At 40.9% G+C, this 15,993-nt stretch overlaps 1 non-coding gene across 1 annotated transcript; it reads right to left on the bottom strand.

Annotated features, from left to right (window-relative positions):
* Nucleotides 1-6,436: 6,436 nt before the first annotated feature.
* LOC102291474 lies at nt 6,437-15,993 on the bottom strand. The gene is made up of 3 exons (XR_006054425.1): nt 15,628-15,993; nt 14,015-14,191; nt 6,437-7,660 (listed from the first exon to the last, which is right to left on the bottom strand). It is a non-coding gene; the product is annotated as an SRY-box transcription factor 3 (transcript).

Here is a 15,993-nt window from a genome sequence, read left to right on the forward strand (position 1 = left end):
GACAATGAGGACCAGGTAACCAATCAGCGCGCGGCTCCCATATCCAGCGCGTAACCAACCAGGGCACACACTCCTGTGTTTTGGTCAGAAGAGGAGGGAGAGGTAAAGTTTTAAAACAGCAGCGCAACTCCAAATGTTCTGGGTTTACAAAATTTTGCAAGACTAAATCAACGAGTATATAAAAGAAATGAACCCGATTTATTTCTTCCTTTTTTGTCTGTGAACGCATCACATTTCTTCTAGTGACAAATTATTTTAGTTTTCAAATTTAGTGCTTATGAGGTGTTTTTAAGGATTGTAATACCATGGAGGCTGTAAAGTAAGGAGGCTGTAAAGTACCCATACAACTATAAATTCTTAAAATATGAAACCATATGACCAAACAAAAGGTTTGGGATCGGTGTCATTTAATTTGCTGAAGAGGCAGACCCCAACCCACATGGATTTAATAAGTTCAAGTCATTTAAAAAAGAAAAAGTGGGATATTGAAATAAAATATGTTACTTGAAAGGAAAAAATGTTTCTTTCTGCCACTTAGTCAAATGTATTGCAAATCTTCTGGAAAAATTGCCTCCTGACATTAGTTTGGGGTTTCGATGGTGTCATGCTCAACTGATGAACCTGAATGTTATTCTTACGTGTTTTTTCTTAAAGTTTTTTAAAAATTTCCCAGAGGTGTTGAATGATTAAATGATCCTGTAGTCACTGTGAAAATGAAATCCATGCAATGAGTTTTTGATACAGAATGAGGTTGATAAGGGCATTCATTTAGGTTTTATAAATATAATAAAAATATACATTTTGAAAATAAAATAAAGCATCAAAAACAAGTATATTTATTCTGTTTTATGTGATGATAGAGAGATTTCGTACTTCCAAATGTTCCAAATGAAATTAATCGAAATGTTGTGCGTTAGGATCCCAGCACTGGGGAATTTTAATACATCAACGACCTCTTGTGGAGGGGACAGGCTATCTCCTCGGTCCCTGAGGAAAAGTTTAGTTTGAGTGTCCCTCACGTAAACCGACTGGCGGCCCTGAAAATCGTCGCCAGCTGTTGGGTGACTCGTTTTCTCTCATCGGCGTTAATGGTTTTTAAAATGATTTTCAGGGAGTGTCTCCTTACAAACGACTTTGGCCATTGATACCAATCACTCAACTGGGCAAAACTCACACCTGCTAATGATTGGGAGCAAATCGCCCATCGAAAACGCCTGTTAACACCTGAGTATCGACAGGGCTCTTCAGGCGCCGTTCTGCTATGCGCATATTAGAGGGTTTCACACATCACAGCTTTGAAACTTAAAGGGCAGCTGCTCAAGGCCCACCATGTACATGATGCGAAGGGAGTGCAGGCATTCAGGCATTTCATCATTTGTCACCATCGGTGAGAGCAAATATTCAGACTGAAAAGCCAGGGTCTTTCTGATTTATAGGTTTCTAACGAGCTACCGATAACATTCTCCAACTGTTTTATTTTCCACTTTACTTAAAAAAAACCCTCAAACATCATATTTAAAGCACTTTGAAAAAAAAAAACGTTTACTCTCACGACAGATATATATATATAAAAAATTAAATTAAAGGTTTAGACACACACATTACATATGTTATCTTAGAAGGAGGGGACTGTAGCCCATAGACCCAAGACCGTAATAGTAAATCAGCTGAAAAGAGACATCACTTCATGAATTTAATTTCCACGTTCAATGGGGCGTGACAAACAGAGCGGGAGCAATAAAACTAACGTTCAATTAGTACTCGTCTAATTCTCCGGGACCGGTTATTTGTTTATCGGGGCGAATCTCAGTACTGATCCGCTTGTAATCTGCTTATGGAAATTGACCGGTGGCAGAGAGAGGGAGAGAGGAGGAAAAAACACGCAAAGAGTAACCCGGAGTTTGATAATGAGGGCCTCTGTGCGGCTAATTTCCTAATTAAGGAACCGAGGACCACCAGCACAGTCTGCTCTGATTCAGACTCAACAAGCCTGACGGCCCTAAGGGGCTCTCAGGGCGCACGGCTGCAGGATCCCACTGTTGAATGTTGGGAAATATGTGGATGTCCTGATGGGAGGATGTAACGAGCTTGCAATCACCTCAATCGGGTATAATTTGACATAAAAAAAAAAATAAAATAAAAAAAAAAATGAATGAATAGCGCGTCAGCCTAAGAGCGAAAGTTCCTCTCAAAAATTCAGATTTCAGCGCAGAAATTAGTCGTTTTGTATTTTTAGTCAGAACACACAGGTTATGTGTTTATTAAACGCAAAAATGTGTGTTTAATTCTTACATTTATGTTCTTGCGGTAGGAGCTACAGAAATAAAGGTCTTGTGCAGAGTTTCGGCCTTTAGGCCAGCAAATAAAAGCAAACAAAGGATTTATTAGTTCAGGGCTGGAGAGGAATTAAAGTTTATCCAGTATGACAGACTGACACAACGACACATAAATGCCTGCTTTAAAATATAGTGCTCCGAACGCATTAGAGCTTTGTGGTCAGACAGCAACTTTAATAATACACGACAAGGCGCAGGCGCTGCATGCATTCAGCTTCCAACACCTGATAACAGATGAAATTTATTGTTTTGAATCGTGCTTTTATTGTTGCAGAATGAGCTTACAGTTCGTTGTTTTCATTTCATTTTTTTTTTACAGTTCTCAAACAAAGCAGATTGTTTTTCATTATCAAAAGTCGCACCTCAGATTCACAATAAACATTTTTACGTGTCCATTTTAGACCCCACGACCTCCAGAATCAATAACTTTCTTTTTGTTTCAGCTCAGTGACTGCGGACAAGGCCTTTGAGAAACAGTAATTAACAAAGAATGGTTTTTCAATTACAGCCACAATGGAAACTGTCTCATTAAGATTTGCATGATTTTTTTTTTTGGACTGGGAATGCAAATGAAGATGCAATTTACGCACGGTCTGCTGTTCCTATTGTGCGGCGTGAATGGTTGCGTCCTCCCAGTTCAACACAGGTAAAATAATATTCACGGGTCATTTAAAGGAATAAAAGTGTCGCTATTATCACCTCTTTATTACACAAATCTGGGCTAGTATCCCTAATGGTAATTTGACGTATTTGACCCGTATATCAGTAAACTGCTTAAAATGTTTAACGTCTGTGCGTAATGCAGAATCATGGCCGGTGGAACATTTTTACTCCCTTAACTGATGACATGGGTTGACACAATTTGGGGGGGGGAAGTGTGCATTTGTCTTTATCTGTTTTTTTAAATCGCAATTAAGTCTTAAAAGTCTTTAAAAATCCTAACTCTATAAGGATTGTGCATTTTTATTCCCTGCACTGCTTTGGAGAGAGAGGGGGGAAATAGATATCAGCTATGATCCCCTCTAGCAACAGGTATTTATAAATTAGTTCTTAATAGCTCTGCCTGCTTGATCTATTAGGAAGTGGAGCTTTCCCTAATGTGAGTCTTTGGTTTGCTTTGAGATGTTATCGAAGCAGAGGACTGCACTCTTACAGCACTCTTGTTTGTCAGAAAACTTTAAGAGGCAAACAACAAATTAATATAAAAGACCTCAAGATTTTTTTAATTCAATGAAGTTTTCATTTTATCATTGGAACAAATTAAATATATTTTATATATATTTTAAAATCTTTGCAAATTTCCTCCACAGTAAGGATGAGCAAGAGACCTTGACTTGTATAAGCACATTTGTTTAAAATTGCTGTAAGCCGGTGTTCACTGCCTGCTGGCAGAAACATAAGACAGAGAAATCACGGATCAGGGCAGAAAATAAATAGAAGTGAGGTCTTTGAGAGAAACATGTTTTTATCACTGCTCTGTCCTGGACTGTTCCCTCACAAATATGCCATATGAAGCATTTTAGTTCTCACGAGGGAGATTGGGAAAGCTTCGAGTACAGGTAGATTCATTAAACGTTCAAAATTTCCGGACGCTACTCTGACAATCGTTTCCGACTCAAGACCATCTGAGGCTGTGAAAGTCTCCAAGTTCAGTTATTAAGGGAACAGATGGACGCTCACACCTTCAAAAGAAGCAAAACACACACTTAGAGGACAGATGCATCGATTTTCAGGAAAGCTTTAGTGGAGTGTTGCAAGTCCGTCATCAGGAGGACTCCAGACTAATGGAGAATACGGCATTCTTCCCTCCAGTGCAGCAGAGTAATTTGTGTTTTCATTCTTTGTGCTGGTTGGGCAGAGAGAAGCCCAGAAGTGTTCTCCCTGCACTCAACAGTCACCTTGTTCATTTCTGTGGAATGCATACTTCCTACTTATTGCCCTCTGCTTGTAAAACAACATGCAAAAAGCTGCTTGCCTCCTGCCGCTGCCTGTGAAGACTGCTTCAAATTTGAGCCTCTTTTTCTCCCCGGCAGGCCAAGCATGTCCTTCCTCATTATGTTCTTATGTGAGCAAGGCCAAGGCTGCTGACACAGACCCAGTGTAATCTCTTTAACCCGCCACTGTCATGAGCAGACAAGGCGTGACCACCCAACACTCTGCTCCATCTCACTTAGCCAAGGGAATAGTTTTTCACCTCATCGCCTCACACTCCTAGGCTTGTAGCTGCTTATCATTTAGGGATGCACATCTGAAACACATTCGATCGCACACATCGAGGGTTAATCACTGTTACAAGACCACTCCATATAATTACGTGCAGTTAAAAACTCACTGACCCCTGCAGTTGCCATAATTGACGCAAGCCGTTTTTTCACTGGTTATTGACTAATGAAGCTAAAGCAAATGAAATTACATCGCAGGAGAGGACATTGGTGGAAGCATTTTTAAATGAATATACAATGATTACTAGCTCCTTGATGTCATTTCTTAGACAAAGACTCTGTACGTTTACTTCGTATTAGGGGATTTGGTATATGACGCGTTAAATGAAAAATAAAATACTAAATTACTGTGAATTATAAGCTCCTATCCATTGAAAGCTAATTTCAATTCAGTTCAAATTAAGCAGAAAATTTCGATAAATGTGGTTTTGCTTCTAAGCCTGTGGGTGAGGTCTGCATTAAGCCATCGAGTGCAAAGTCTGAAACTGCCTCGACTGAAGCCCAGTGCCGTTTCCATTTATAGTGAACATACAAACCTTTCATCTCATTTGCTCTTTTTTTTTTTTTTTTTAAGAATTATGAGATGCACTCATGCACAATAAATGGTGTGCAACAAAAGACAAGAGTGTAATTTAAGTCTCCAGATATTTTTTCCCCCTGCAGCAAAGTTATAGTAGTCTGACAGCAAGCTGTTGCCTGATTTTAAAAACGCCTGCACGTGAATGGCATTATCAAGCACTCCTATATGATGATCATTTTAAGTAATGTTAATGCCTGACTAGCTAATTACAGCACTCATTATTTTCCATGTATCTGTTGAATCATTGCCATGTTCAGTTTTCCCCAAAACAATGGAAACTTCCTCCGTTTTTTGTTTGGAAGAAAGTGCTGAATCGTCACTTTTTGCTTTGCGCCATGCCCAAGCAAGCAGCCCTCTTTTGTTTTAGCCATAATTGAGATCCCAACTAATCTAGCCTCTTTTTTTTTTAAGGCAACAGTCTCTTTGTTAAGCCTTCATTAGTTTAAGATAATATTGTGAGAATGCACAATTAATTTGCAGCGTAACTTTAATTAATTAAATACACCCAATTTTGTAATGTGATTAATGCCGCCAAGTTGTTATCTGTGTCCTCCTCCAAAATGAATATGTAACAGCGATACTGCACTGAGCATTAATTGCAGAAATTGTGGCATTTAAGAGCCAAAAACTAGGTGAGGTAATTATAAGAGGTAATTTATTAAATCTTAAATAAAGAAACAAACAAGCATTAATTGATATATAAATCATGAGTACCATAATGTGTAATCTGGCTGTGATTTGGGAGAAAATGACAAATCTTTGTTGCATGCCAAGCACTTGATAAAGCAGATAGTGGTCATAAATTTAGCAGCAGTCAAGGTCTCATTAAAGGAGGCATAATTTAATTAAGAGTTAGCCATCGCCCTCTAAATATATTAATTACCTTGAGCATGACGAGATAAGTGTGGTGATTATTGCATATTTCATTAGAGTACGTCTTCGGGGAGAAGAGCAAACTAAGGTGGGAAGCTGGCTGTGTTGACAAGATAATGGATGGGCTGGCCTGAGATGAATTTGGTCACCTTGCCGTGGGTTGGAGCTCGGAGAGGTGAGACAGAGGACAACACAGGTACTCAAGCATTAAGGTTTCCGCCTGTTTACTAGGAATTTAATTTTTAGACTTTATATATATACATATGATTAAATCTCTGTAAGTCTCTAATCATATTTGAATAAATTATTTTTCCAAAGCATTACATAACTATTACTTCAAATACATGATATAAAAAGGTGAATTTAATTTAAAATATGTTAAATTTTTATTATTAAAAAAATCTGAATGATGCTAGAGCTCATGTCATTTTAAAAAGCACATTTTTAATTTTAGTAATGATTCAAAGTAGAAGTCGCTGTATTGTGATTTGTGTTGTTATATAGAAAAAAAGAAATAAATAAAAACTGTAAGCGTAGAAATAAGAAAAAATCCTGCTTAAGTGTTATTACAAAAGTCAAAACTAAATACTTCTGCCTTTGTTCTGAGTGGCGCAAGCTATTACGGTGACCTAATAATGCTCTATACTTTTATATTCCACCTGTATCGACTTCGCTTGTCCCTAATATAGCCAAGAGTTACCCTTTTGTGCCAACTATTTTGTACAAACCCATCCACAAACACACATCCAGACCAGAAGTGTGCAGAAGTGTGCAGGGGTGACGGCTCATTGCCCCATAGACTGATATGTCAATGGAACATACAAGATGTTGCCGCTGTGTTGGAGAGATTTGCAGCCTCGCTCCTCTCCCGCCTGACAGCAGGACAAAGAGCCTAAGCTACTATTATCTGGAAGCAACCTCTCATTCTTGCTTTCATCCTTCTCTTCACAAACATAGATGTATACAGAGCTCAGCATAAAGTCACTGATGCATCCAGTGTGCGTGTCAGAGAGGACAAACCATAACAATTGGGGGTAGTTTTAACATTCTTAAAAGTCAAAATAATTGACTATATAGCATTTTTTGAATAAAAGAAATGTAGCTTGCACCACAGTGATTATTTTATGCTTTTCCTATATTTGTTTTTTAATCATAACAAAGATTCTTTTTATTTCACGTGTTGTAACTTTTAGGTCGATTCTGCAGGATTTGACCGCTCTGCTTTTTCCTGAAATCTAAAATGCTGCTGTATCTGATTAGAATAAAACCAACAGGTGACAAGACGGCAAAGCTAAGCTTCCTCGACTCAAATTAGACTATGTCATAACAAATATAGCATATGTGAACACACAGAGCTTCCTAACCATCATTCCAAATGCCCCCTCCCTTTTTTCTCTCTCTCTCTCTTTACTACTAACCTCCTCCCACTCTGGCCAGAAAATTGAGGACACTCACCAACCTCTCACTGCTTCCAAGGCTGCTGCTGCTTCCCGATCCCTCTGTTAGACACACCTTCAACAGCTGACTGCCAGCAGGCCCGGGAGCAGAACCATGGACTCTAAGATGGCAGGGACATCAGCAGCCTACAGCCTCAGCCCAGACTCCATCAACAGCCATTTAAACAGGAGTACCTCCAGCAAGGCAGCCCTCTGTGCAGTAGAGAAATAAAAAGTGTGAGAGCGCTGGGCAGTCACCGGTATGGCAGTGCACACTGCAGCTGAGCTCTCCCTGCTCTGGGACCCATCTCATTCAGCCAAGATTGCTTCATACAAAAGTTGACAATGCACCAGTGAAAGCCATTGTTGATATTCAACATTTTTTAAATAGCTGAGCAGAATAGACAACATGGCAGGCTGCAAAACTTGGCAAGGGAAACTGACCTGGAGCTTCCCGATTTGAAAGGGTTGCCACGCTGGGCGAGAGGAGAGAGCGCTATTGTGTTAAAAAAAAAAGAAAAAAAAAAAAGAGGGAGAGCTGGTGTGAAAGAGCTCAAAAAACAAAACATCTCCCATCCCAGGAGAGCAGAGTACAGCAGGAAGAGGACAATCATCCTGCACAGTCACGAGCATATATACCCAGAAAGAGCAGAACAATAAAAGGTATGCAATCGGATCCAATTTAAGAACGGGATATTATATTTCTCACTTTTGAACCAAACAATGAAGCAGCCCAGTTAGTTGTTGAAAAGCCCGAACATACGTCATACCTCACGTTCAATATTTTTGCCTTGGCCACTATAATTCATCTTCCATGCGTTGGCTTGGCAAACATCCAGATGAATGCCTTTCAGAGAGAGTGATCCATTTCTCTAATGTTGCACACATGAGAATGACACTGCCCGGTGTTCCTAATGGTGTTCTGTTTCCACTATTGTCAAGCTGACAAGCATGCAGATTGATATGGACATTTAAGAAGCCTTTAACCTTCCACATGTTAAAGCATCACAGTGCTGCTCGTGCCTCACAAGCTATCAATACATCTAATGTAATGTGTAGGTACAGGTGTGTGCGTGCCTGGTAGCCCTGAGGCAGGTCTCAGTGTTGTGTTTCGTGCATCCTTGTGTTTTGCGATGGGATGGGATAGGAAAGGTGAGTGACACACTATTAGCTCTCCCCCAACCCCACCACAAAAAAGCAGCTGCAATGCATGCTGGGACAATTTTAATCAGCTCAATAAATGACTGCAATACTGTGAACTTTGTGTTAGTGTAACTTAAAAATGTGGTAAATTAATTCATATTCTGACAGTAAACAAAGAAATGACCTGCTGACACTGACATAAACCTAACAATGAAAATATTCTATGGTCTGTATGGCCGTCTTCCAGTTTGTGTGAGCAGTTTTAAATAAAAATCCAGGCTAAACAAAAAATTGCTCCTGTAAAAACTCAAATTATTAATCCTGAATTCAAATCTTTGATTTATAAACAAACTCATGTTTGGTCAGCATAGGTAGTACAACGGACTATTAATAATCATACTACTAATAATAATGGTAATAATAGTACTACTACTAAAAAATAACAATAATACTGAAAATCAATAATTTTTCCATCAGTTTCATAATTTTCATCGTAAACTTAAAAAGATAAAGATTAATGGCCCATGCTTGTTCATCTAAACTCAGCTGTAATGTGTCATGTTGCTAAAACTGTTAATCACTACAGACTGGTCGTTTTATAAGTAATGCATTTCATTTCTTGGTCTTAGTGATCCCTCAAAGCGCTTTTAGCACATTTCAACCTCACATTCTATACACTTCCAGCATTTCATCTACCTCACATCCATGGCCAGTTTAGAATCACCTATTAACCTAACATGCATGTGTTTGGACTGTGGCAGGAAGCTGGAGTACCTGCAGGAAACCTATGCTCACACCAGGAGAATAAAGGCCCCGGCCGGGGTTTTACCCGAGATCTTCTTGCTTTTATGTGTCAGTGCTAACCACTGCCCCACTCTTCCACATACTACCTATAGGTGATATTAATAACACCTCAGTTTCATTATAATAGCATCTGTCAAAAAATTTTGCTCTGAAAATCAGTTCTCTTCAATTTTAGAAAACTTGTAAACTTGCTGTAAAAAGAAACTTTGCCAAATATTTGACCTTCCAAAGGCGGCTTGCAGAGCCTGGAGCAGAACATGCGGGACAATTGAGAAATATATTCAGTAGTGTGAACTAATGCAAAAATCAAGAACACTCCAAACATATTCTGCTCCCATCCGATCAGGCCCTGGAATTTCAGAGGAAGCGCTGTAAGTTTTGTATTGTGCCGTCCTTCCTCATTCAAAAAAAATGAGGTGGTGCACGAGTGTGTGTGTGTTTTTATGTGTGTGTGAACAAGGAAACAAGACCTGCCGTGGCCTTTGACATAGGCAGGCTTGGAGTTGTAGAAGTATAATTACATTGCATCAAGGAGAAATCACAGCTCTTAAGAAAGCAGGGCCCACGTAATCTCACAGGTGTGTCTGACAGAGAGACGCAGTGAGGGAAAGAGAGCGAGAGAGACGAGAACCTGTGGCGTCTTTACTGGAAATCCACATCAGCGCCACCCATCACACACTATTAGTTGCCATCAAAGCTCTAATTTTACTCTAACATTACACCCCGCTCCCTGTGCCCCCCTCCCTCCCCTGCTGGTCTGGATGGCGCAGCCTGGTGGGAAAACGACATTCAATCCACTATCCGCCCCATTCAGGCCAAATTGGCAAATGACTGCTCTCCGCCTCTCAGATTGCAGGAAGTGAAAGGTACCGCAGCTACCAGCCTGGGCCTCCAAAAGCTTCTTGAGGGGTGGGGAAGGAGCAAGGGTGAAAGCAGGGGGAGAATGAGAACCGGTGAGGCCGAGGAGTGGACTGAGGTGGGTTAACAGCTTTCCTTGTCCTCCTCTGCGGTGACAGTGCTGGACAGAGAGCACAGAGGGGGGAAAAATAGAGCGAGTGAAGAATGCCTACTCAGCAGATCAAAGGAACATCCCTGAGGCCAACGGAAAAGTTGATCTCAATCCCCTAATCACCCACTTTACCACCCCGGGCCGAGCCCTGCGGGCAGATGAGAAAACAGAGTTTGCCCTCACGGAGGTCAACAGCTGCAGGAGAGCCGTACACTGAGTTTGGGCTACAGAGGCAGGCTGTACAGACAGAATTAAAAGGCCAGCTTCTCCCAGTTTTTTCTATATGCATTCAAGCAAAAATTTAAATGAAATAAACCATAAGGACAACAAGCTGTGGCAACAAGTCTGATGAGCGGTAAAAAAATGTAAAACAAAAACACAAATCTAGCATGTTTCGTATATGACGGCAGAACTCACAGAAAAAAACCCAACAAAACCAAGGCCTTTCATCACTATTTTACCACGACATGCAGGGAAAAGACACAGAACATATTATGTTAGACACTAACTGGCTGCACCGCTGAATGGTACTCTTACCGCTAATTAAGTGCTAATGGCAGTTCCCCCTGCAGAGAATACCAATTAATGCTCCATTCTTCTGCGGGCTCAACGCGTACTCCACCACGGCCTAATGAGGGGAGGCAGGTACGTCTTCTTCCAGGCTGGGTTAATAAGCACAACACAGTGGGGTCTAAATAGAGAGGGCCATACTGGGGGGCTGCTTCCTGTTCCCTAATCTTAACAGACCCCCCTCAGAACACTCACAATGAGCCACAGAGGTAATGAAAGGATCGGTCCCGTAAACTCAGAAAATAGGCCACAGCTTATATACCACCTCAAAAGTTTAAGTGCGTATAATTGTGTAAATGAACATGGAGAAAATTCTATATTAGGTATAAGAAAAAGCTTATATAAAATCCTCCGCAGAGGCATTTGGTAATTTTTCTTCATGTCTTTAAATTTTACAATGCAGAGCATTTAATTTTGCACACTGTCCAACTATGTGTTGTATACACAATTTGTTTAAGCTTCTTAACAATAAGTACCATGTCAAAAATTTTCTGGGCGTCCTGCAGAATTATTACCAAGAAATTGCTGATGTCTCATAGAAAACAACTTCTATTTCATATAGTTTCCAGCACTGCCGAGAAATAAATAAATACATTACCTGTTTGGATGCAGAAAGCCCGGGAATCAGATTCAAAGTGCTGAAGAATGAATGGATGTGCGAGTATGTGGGTGCGTGCAGGAGCGTAAACATAGATTGAGGATGGTATTGGAATTACCTGAGTGAGATAATGGGGGTGCATTAGATTAACTTTCAGTCCTTAAATGCAACACATTTAGGCAATCTTGTCCCCCCAAAACATGTCAGTGTCTGAAAGGCCTCCCTCTCGCTATCAGGAGCCTCTGGTCCCCCACACTGATGCAGCTGGCAAGGCGCTACCGTCGACTGTCAAAACGCAGCGCCAGATCTAGTTATAAAATAATTGAATTTTCATATCAGAGGGGACCAGAGTCCCAGCAGACAATAGGACTGCTGAGTCCTCTCTGATATTGGCTCAGGCCCTTTGCCATGCGCATGAAATCAGTATGTTAATGTTCCAGGGTTTTCTTTTTTTAAGGGCACTTGTGCTCTCGCAATGTACTACCGATGCGGTTTCAAAAAATTGCAACTATTGATAAGTAGGCAGCCAGCAACCCCCTCGACCCCTCCTCCCACCCAGCATGCCACCCCCACCGCCTCCCCCTCCAACCCACCAAGGCTCTAGACGTTCTCGCACCCCCATCCTCCCCCATTATTAAAATTGTAATTTATTTTTCTAAATCAGAATGACAGCTTGCTTTCTTTTCTCTGCAGCAGGCAGTGAATCACCAAGCTTTAATTACTTTCATAACTTCGCTGACCCTGTGAGCGTGCCGCTCTGCCAGAGAAAATGGGACCTCCAACAAAGGCCCTCCACAGCCTCAGCCGCCTTCGGTTCATTCAAAATGCGAAAATTTATCAAACTACGGATTTTATAAGATTTTGTTAACATTTCACCTCCTATCTTTTTCACACTCTCGCCCCCCCCCCTACAAAACACCCCCGCCTGGAGCAGTTCTGCACTCCCAATCTCCTGGCCCAGCTCCAGGAGAAACTCTGGAGAACTAAACAACCTAATTCCAACTCTCCATCCACACCTCTCTCTCTGTCTCCCTGTGCTTTTGTTGACTCAACAAGGTCTCCTCGGGTCAAGACAGACAGGGGTCATACTATTATCAGCAACCCCCTCATATCCGGGCCGTGGCCTCGGCAGCACGGAGACAGTCAGAGCAAGGTCCTGGGGCCACAAAGCACAGATCAACAGGGACGAACGGTAAATTTGATCACTTCACAAATCTTTGGCCTGCAGACATCAAGGTCAGGCTTTATTCAGCAGAGCTGCCAGACTCTATCACCCAGCTATCAAAGGATTTTCCATCCACAGGTTACTGCCACAAGAGAGTCGTTTTTCTCTGTCTAAAAGCATGAAATGCGCTCAGAAACTATCACATGGATCATGGCCGTGACACCGATGAGTGAGAGAGCCACGTGTGGCTTTAAAGTTGAACAGGAAAAAGGGTTAAGATACAACCCTCTCCTGCTTTGTTGCTCCAAAGTTCAGGCATCCTCCTTGTTCGCCAGCGGATCCCTATTTGCTTCGCATTATTCCTGCTGGCTGATTTATTAAAGTAGCTAATATGTTGTAATCCCTGCTATCGCTCTCACCTTCTCACTGGCACACCTCTGTTTTGGGCTGTGCCACTGTGTGAACCAGGGGTGTGCAGGCAGGGTTGGTCTTTTGCTGACTGCCTGATAATTGAATGAGCGATTATCCCTCCCATTAATAGACAATGATACAGAAAGCACTGCCATATGTACAGAATATTAATGAGTGGCTGCAGCGGCCTAGATAAGAGAAGCGCCATGCAGTTGCTGTAATAGGGGTTAAAACAATTTGCCCCCCGCTACCCTATTCCTCCCCGCACACACACGAACATACACACACGCCAGCTCCCCGTGTTTTCCTCTCTGCTAATCCTCCACCCTCTCACCAACTAAGCGGGTTGCTTCTGAAAATCTACCCCCCATGGCCTGGACGGATGCTTGGTGCTGACCTCACTGCTACCAAGGCCAGTCGGTTATTGTGTAAGAAATGGAGCAGGGTCTCCTGACAACAGAATGACATGCACATGATGAGAAACAGAGGGTGTTTTGTGTTTACGTTATGAGCCATTCAGAATTTTGCCTACAAAAAGAAAACAATGTTTTATTTTATACGGCTTTTGCAATTTTTCTTGTAGGATCTCAAGATTTTACAGCTTCTTCCTTCTCTTTACTTTCCACAACTAAAGTGTTTTCTCCTTGTGTTCAGCTCAAGTGAAGATGCAAGAGGAGTAGAAGCCCACACAGTCACAAAGGCCCATCCTGCGTTTCATCAAAAGTTGCACAGAGTCACGCAGGTGAAACAGCTGGGGCGCTCTTCTGTATGAATCTCCATGCCAATCAATATCTAACATCTATTAGCATTGGAAAGCAATATTTCCCCTTTTACCTTGCAATAATTGTGCTTAATGCTGTGAAGTACCTTATCGTAGGTCTGGCGGCAAAAGAAAGGCCGGTTACCATGGCGACCATGAAAGCCATTGGTTTCCTTTTCAGCAGAATAATGAACTTCTCTCCTCTGTGTGTCACTCTTCCACTCCACTCGCAGCCTCTCCGATTAAATTGAAGTCCACGCGTCCTTGAAATCCCTCGTCTCTGCCTTATAATTTGCCAAACAAGAGGGGAAAAAAAAGAAAAAAAACACAGAAAAAAATGTTCAAACCTCAACAAATGCATCACTTTAGGCAGAGGCGTAGGTATATCTCACTCAATCAATGCACAATGTACTTTTTTTAATCTTGCTAAAGCGAATACATCCTCTTAATTAAAAGATTTTCTATACTTGCTTTTGTGTTGTATTTCTTTTAAACTGGAATGATTTCTGACTATATTTTTTCCACTTTTACTTTGTTAGGCGGTTAGATACTGGATTGCAAAGCTGTGAGATAACCATTAGATTTCCACCTAGGAAAACTATCAGTCCTCTCAGATCCTAAACAACTCTTAACGTGAGGTTTTAACCTTTAGAAAGAGGTATCAGGTCCATTAAAAGCAGTTGCACTACTTTTATTTTTGTAGCTAATTTAAATGTTAGAATGAATCAGCCATGCAATGCAAAACCCCAGATCCCTTTGTGTTGATCAGCTTGATGCTGCAGTAGCTTTGAGGTGATGGAAAGCTCCTCTTGAGTATTTTATGGTTAATACTATAGGACAAACTTATTAATAATGACTGCTAAAAGATTCACCTAACTAGGTGCTCGGCTGCAGGATATTTTTCTACATTTCTACAAGAATTTAAAAAAATAAAAAATAAAAAAAAAAGCTCCGCGTTTCTTTTCTCTAAATGTCTTGAATCCGATCAGTGAATGCACTCGCTATCCACAATGTCCTTGAGCACAGACATCTTCACTGCCAGGGGACATTGAGTGTTTTATTCACTGGAGGTGTCTGCATGATGGTCGATCAAGGGGAAGAAAGGCCTGAAACTCATTCAAGCAAACTTGGAGAACAGAGACGAGCACACAGATCGAAAGAAAGCCAACAAATAATGACATCAATTAAACAGCTGGAATGGAGAATATCCCAAATTTATTCAGATCACCCACTTTAAGTTGGAGACAGTTTTATCTAAGGGACTAAACGCACAGATATTTTGCATATTTTTAATATGAAAACGAAGACGTCAAGTTTTTAATGTTCAAAGTCTCATTTAGTCTGATTTTTTAAGCAATTTGAAAACACAGATGTTAGTAAAATACTCAGTTTTACTTTGTCGTTATTTGTAAATTAATTCTTTGTACGCTTTGATCTTGGTGCTTTGCTAAAACGGATGTGGCAGTTGCTTAAGTTTCTAATCAAATATCAGCGGTCTATAATTATCGGTAAATGTTAGCTTCATGAACGCGTCACTTCTGTTTTCGTTTGCTTATCTGCTTTTTCAATGACAGACCTGCTCATTTATCGCTCCATGTGTGTTTTCCAGCGAAATAATTTCCAAAATGGGCGGAAACACTCGCGATTCTGGCTTGCAGGCGTGGGGTGGGGCCTTGATAACGTATGACGTCTGAACATTTCTCCAAAACAGTAAACTTACCTTTAATTTATATTCGTCATTTGTTTTTGTCTTTTAAACTTCGAGAGGCCGAACCAAAGCACCTGACAAGTGAGTTAGTCCGAGTTGCCGCTGTTAGCAACATTTAAAAAGCCTGATATTATTTTAAAACGAGAGCTGCGAGGACAGGTTTCCAAGGAAGGGTTAGTTTCTTCAAATTTTTAAAGCGACGTCTAATCGGAGCATGCGCACATGATCAATTGCTCTACCTAGGTTTCTCTGGTAGGTCAAGGTGGCAACATATCCTGTTAGCGGGAGCGTAGAAATGAATCAATCAATATCAGTTTTGAGCTTGTTCAATTAAACATCCCTCATTTAGGAAAAAATGCACATAATGCAGTAATTTAA

The sequence above is a fragment of the Haplochromis burtoni genome, unplaced genomic scaffold, assembly GCF_018398535.1.
Source record: "Haplochromis burtoni strain Fernald_Lab_line unplaced genomic scaffold, NCSU_Asbu1 Contig_4, whole genome shotgun sequence".
Lineage (NCBI taxonomy): Eukaryota > Metazoa > Chordata > Actinopteri > Cichliformes > Cichlidae > Haplochromis > Haplochromis burtoni.